This window comes from Papaver somniferum, chromosome 7 (assembly GCF_003573695.1).
Source record: "Papaver somniferum cultivar HN1 chromosome 7, ASM357369v1, whole genome shotgun sequence".
Taxonomy (NCBI): Eukaryota; Viridiplantae; Streptophyta; class Magnoliopsida; order Ranunculales; family Papaveraceae; genus Papaver; species Papaver somniferum.
In genome coordinates, this window is record NC_039364.1 from 18,595,812 (window position 1) to 18,601,811 (window position 6,000).

A 6,000-nucleotide genomic window follows, 5' to 3' on the forward strand; every position below is an offset into this window, starting at 1 on the left:
TTTTGACTTACATAATTGACCACAGTGAGAGTAGTGGTCATTCTTAAGCAAATGTGTCGATTCTAATTTCCTAAATCATTTAGGTCTAGTTTCACAACTTAATATTCGACACATTTGGAATATAAACGTTCCCACAGTTGGAAGAAAACTATTTGGTGGGAAAACAAAGTCAATATGGGTATCATATCCTAGGCAAACCACATCAACTAGAGGATGGGTTTCTAATAACTGAACTCTTTCATGGACATCATTAGGCTCGGGAAAACGAGTATGAAGGTAATCTTGTAAAATGGTCGAGGCACAGATATCAAGTCCTAAGTGTGGGGACTTTATGAGAGTTAAAGGTAAGGCACTAGGGAAGTGATAATCACCCCCAAACTTAGAGTTTTCAGTGTCTCTAGATAGACCTCTAATTATTTCTTGAATTTGCGTATCTTCAGAGTCCTTAAAATATTCAAGAGATTCTTCTAAGTTATTATCAGGTAGTGCATCTTCACTCATCTCTACGGGTCTATCTTCTTCTTCCAAGACTATTGTTTCTAAGTTGCTAGACTCTAAAACAGTATTTTCGAAATGAACCCGTTCCTCTAAACCACTATCGGCTTCGTAATCAAAAGGAAAAACTACATCGTCTAAAACGGTGGTATCCCTAATCAAATCCTCGTCCTTTTTAATAGGTGAATAATCATAAAAATTATTTGGATTTGAACTAGAAATAATATAATCATTATAAAGCTCAATTGGATTAATAGATTCCTGATCACTATGCCTACATATTTCAGATTCTTCATTACTACTATCCTCATCATCATAATAGTACAAAGATGATTGAACCTTATCTAAATAAGTAGTTTCTTTTATTCTAACCTCGTCCTCTAGATTGGGCAAATATTCACTATTGATATCAAGGGTAGAATTGGAAACACTATTTTGGAAATTTAGATTATTTCGAGCAGAATTAGCTAACTGTTCATTTTCTGCCTCTAAACGTGCTTGAATTTCACTGAGCGTAACACTTATACGTTCACAAGTCTCATTGAATATCTTAGACCGTTGTGTACTCTCTTCTCTTGAACTAACTGCACGTTCATACTCCCTTCGAATTTGTTGGTAGGTTTCTTCTAGAGATTGAACAGGTTTAGAAATTTCATAATGAGGACTAGTTTTTAAGTAATTTTCCAAAAACGCATGACTAGTACTATAATATTCCTGATTTTCTTGCTCTTAAGACCAATTCGTGTGTGGATAGTAATTGGGCTCACTATGGTATGAACCATAACCTTGAAAAGGTTGGCGTTCCCAACTACTATTCCCACCATGGTCATAAAACTGATGATGTCCATATTCAAATTCAGGTCGATACTCATTGTATTGGCTTCTATCATACCAGTTCGACATTCTTAATTGCAAGGGAATTCTACACAACCACAAACAAGGCCGACTCGACTCCACCAAAACAAACCTAAATATTTCTAGCAAACAAAAAGCATGATGGCTCCACTTAGATTTTTTCTAGACCAGCTTCTATCTGAAAGGGAATTCGTTGCAATTTGAGCAAACCCCTCTGGAATCAATCCGAGTCAAAGTAAATTGAATTGAGGCGAGGGAAGCTCAGTGGAGCTTTGATACCCAAGGCCTCACCGCTATCACAAGGCGGCGCAGTCACGCATTCAACTCACATAAACCATCATGAACTTTGGAGTGTGCTTAAAGAGCAACCAATATTTTTCGAACGAGTTTCCTATTAAGCTCGTTACCCTATCGGTCTCGTTCTATTCCAAATTTTAAAGCTTAGGTTCGCGTTCGGTTTCGTTTTCCTAAGGCGAGCAAGAAGAGAACGGTGATGAAATCCGAACCCTTATCTTGTTTAGGCCATGCCTTTCCCTTTACTAGGAAAATAAAGACAGTCTGGTTCGTCCTCAAACAATTATCACCTTAAGGCAGACAGTAACCCGCTTGCAGGAGATTCGCGGGTGTTTCGATTGGACTTACCTCCCGTACCAGACGGGCGATGAACCGTTGTCGTCGACTCGGGCCACGACTCCTATGCCGTGTGCGAACCCGAGGGGCCGAGACGATATAGTAATCGTCGTCCTTCCCTGCACACAGTTTATACAATAATTTTTTTTTTTTAATAATAATACCCTTCCGTAGGGTTAAAAAAATAAAGTCCAATTATTTAAAGTCCAAAGTCCAAAATAAATAAATAAAAAATTACAGTTTTCCTCACACACTCTAAAAAAAATTAAAAATTAAATCCTGAAATTGTCCTTTTTTCTTCTCTTTTCTCTTTTCGCTTTAAGCTTTTTCCTCTCCAAGTCCTTAGTGCTCCACTTCGAACCTGTAAATAAAAGAAAAAAAAGACAAAGTAAAAAGGAACAAATAATAAAAAAAAATAAACCTAAAAAAAATAAAAATAAATCTATATACAAGTCCGCGTCGGCGGCGCCATTTTGTTGTAGTTTTGAAAGTGGTAGTAAAAGTTCGTTGCTCGGATTTGTAAAGATTTAAAAATAAAAATATATACACAATATTTGTCACAATGGGAGAGAGGTACTGTGACTAAAGATTCGGCCATTTTTCATTTTCAAGTGGTTCAGAATTTAATTCTAGGCGATTATAGTTCAAAACAAAACAAATATTAACTCTAGTTTATTGCCAAGATATATTTTATAAAATATTACTTGTATTTCTTAAGCATGGCATATCAAAAATCCCTAGGACTAAGCATACTCCATCAAATGAAATCACAAGTAATTAATTTAAAATCTTAATTCAGTTAAAATTAGTGCAAAAAGTAAATAAAAGAATTAATGAAATTACCCCAAGTATGAAGTTTGGCCTCCTCCGTCGTCCCAGTGTTGGGTTTAGCTCATCATAGTAAAAATGCTCTCAAAATAATTATTTATTGCTCAAAAAGTGGTTTACAAATGATGAAAAGGTGTAAAACAATTGAACAGAAAAATCGTAACAGAAATAACTGTTGCAAAGGCGATGTTCAGCTGTTACAAGAAGAACGATAAATGATAACTGCTGTTGTACCACGAACTACGACCCACATTACGACCCACGGTTGTACGTCTTAGACTCTGTTGAAGAACGACGGTCTCTGGCTGTATGTTCTTCGTGTTCTTCATCTTCATCAATGGCAGCAGCAGCAGCAGAGAGAAATCATGGTTCTCGATTCTGCAGTGTTCCTTCTCTCCTCCCAACTCTCGACCGCCTTCTACTCGACCCAAGGGGTCCTTTTATACCCTCCAGAAGCCTTTAATCCCTCTCATTAACTCGTATAAATCTTCATAACTCGGAATATTTTTTTTTTATTTTCTTGAGCAAAAGTTTCCTGAATTAGATTCTTCACGCGTTAGATATCCCCCAGAATGTTCCAAATCATCTAGTCATCACCCAAGATGTTGCTCGAACCCTCACACATCATCAGAACACACATTGATCCTCCCAGAACTCACGATTATCCCTTTCCTGCACGTGCAGCTCTGTTTTCTGCCCGTGACTTCCCTAGCTAATCCTAGCCAAATTCGATCGACCAGAGCGCAACCAATAGATTTATACATGTCCCAGGAACAATCCCACCAAGTTTCAGCCATTGAATCTCTTTGTAGATCGTTCAAAAATCGAAACAAAAATCTGCTAGAACCTGTTCTTGGTTTCCCGCCATTTCTCAAAATTTGAATTTTTGAGAACAAAATGTCCTCCCCCTAATCCTGTACGGGTGTCCCTTTAGCAATTTGGGCTGAAATAGTAATTCTTGGGTGGAAATAGTAATTTTTCTGGGTTCCTCCGGGACATTTCTGGGACGTTTCCGGTGCATTTCTGGGGTGCCTTTAGTACTTTTCTCCGGGGTGTAAATCATCACTTTTTGAGCAACTCTTTACACAGAAGGGTATTTTCTCCAAAAACACCTAAACAAACATAAAAACACCGTAATAAGAACAAATGGGTACTAACAAAATACACAAAAGAGATGAAAATAGACACATAAATGTGTCTATCAATTAATACTACTAGCATCAAAAGGGATATTTAGATGCTACAACTGACAAGTGAAAGTTTGTTACAGTCGCGGAACATGTCTACTTTTTTTCATTGTAGTTCTAGTTAAAATTCTATTTTATCTACATACACATTAACAAAAGAGTTGTAACAAGTTACCACAACCAAAAGTGATCCTCGATCCATTGTTTAAAAGATAAGAAAATGAGAAAAGAATCTTTACTCATGTGAAGTGAGAATCAATCAGTTATCCATATAATCGTTGTACTCTCACCAGGTTGACCAACAACAATTGCATCTTCCATTATGATTTGTTTCTGAAATTCATTAATGTAGGGAGGTACATGAACTGCATCATTTGTCACTTTCAGTCAAAACAAATGACATATCACCATTCGGCGCTCAATTATCTTAGGTATTTGGAATCTTATAACTTTCTTTTCATCATAAGGACTTTTGAAATTGAAAAACATTTAGAGCATAAAGCAGAGGAAGAAGATGTACAAAGACCACGTATAATCAGAGATCTGAGAGTGATCGAAGTAGCCATGATCAAGATTATGAACCAATTTCTGAGAGGTATTGGTAGGAGAAAAGGGGAGGGTTTAGGCTAGCTAGGTTTGTGGAGACGAATACCCCCAAAATCATATATGAGAAAAGTCTTTGAATGTGTAGTGCAAATTTTAGTTGAGAGTAAAGTTTTGTCTTATATGTGTAGAAAACATACTTTAATCACTAATATGTGTTTGAATTGGTAGATCTTTTGAACTTTCTTTTACTTTCTTATGATATTAGACGTGTTTAAATTGTCTTAATTGCCAGTAAAATATAATTGATGACAATAAATTTTATTATTTATTTGGCGTATAAAGATTTATAAGAAAATAATATTTTCCTTGATGAATGAATATTCATTAAAAACTTACAACAAAACACTATCGTGTATGGTAATTTAAAAATTTATAAGAATACATTACTAGTCAATTTAAGCGTTAAAATATATGTTAGAGATTCATAGCTTTGTGTCTCTTTGTATAATTTTGCAAATCACTATAGAAATGGTAAGTAGATCTTATTATACATGTAAAGAAAATACATGGTCTAATTAATAGATCTACTAAATCTTAATTGCCAAACTCGGTTAACCTAATATTAAATATTTATAAACTTAGTGTAATCAAATGAGAGAGTGTGGAATGATTTGGATGGATGGTTATAATTTCGTCTAGGGTTGCAGTAGTATTACGTGGTCAAATTTTAGACATAGTAGCGGTGATGATCATATACGGTCTCATAAACAAAAGGAACTAAGTTCCATTCTCCATCAAGGAAACATACTCACTTTTTCATATATTATATACATTTGACCTCGTTAATAACAAACTTATAAGTCTTAAGTTTTATATCAGAGTGAAGAATATCATGAGAAGCAGTGTGCAAAGAGTAAACAAATGAATTATGAGTAACAAAATCAAGAAGAAGAGTTTTAAAATTCCAAACTTAAATCTTTTAATAATAATACTAATAGGTATGGCAGATATATGAAGTGGTGGCACTGAAACTAAATTTGTAAGTGCAAAATTTTCAGGTTATGAAGTAGGATGTGAAACAAACAATGGTATATGAGTAATACCAATATGAATATCAATCATAACCGAAGTAGAATCGTCATTACCAACAGAATCCATTGAATTATTCTCAGCAATATGTGGATTCATCGAAAGTAACATTTATAAAGACAAAAAAAATTCTTGGTAAGAGGGTCCTAACATTTAGAACATATATAAAGAGGACTATATGCAAGAAAAAACTATAAAATACTTTGGATTAAGTTTATCATGTCTATAAAAAGTAAAATTTGAATAACAACTACAACCAGAGACTCTAAGTAAGCTATAATAAAGAAGATTATTACATAAGACTTCAAATGGAGATTTATAGTTTATTGGATTCTATTAATAAGAAAAGTAGTAGTAAGAAAAGATCCAA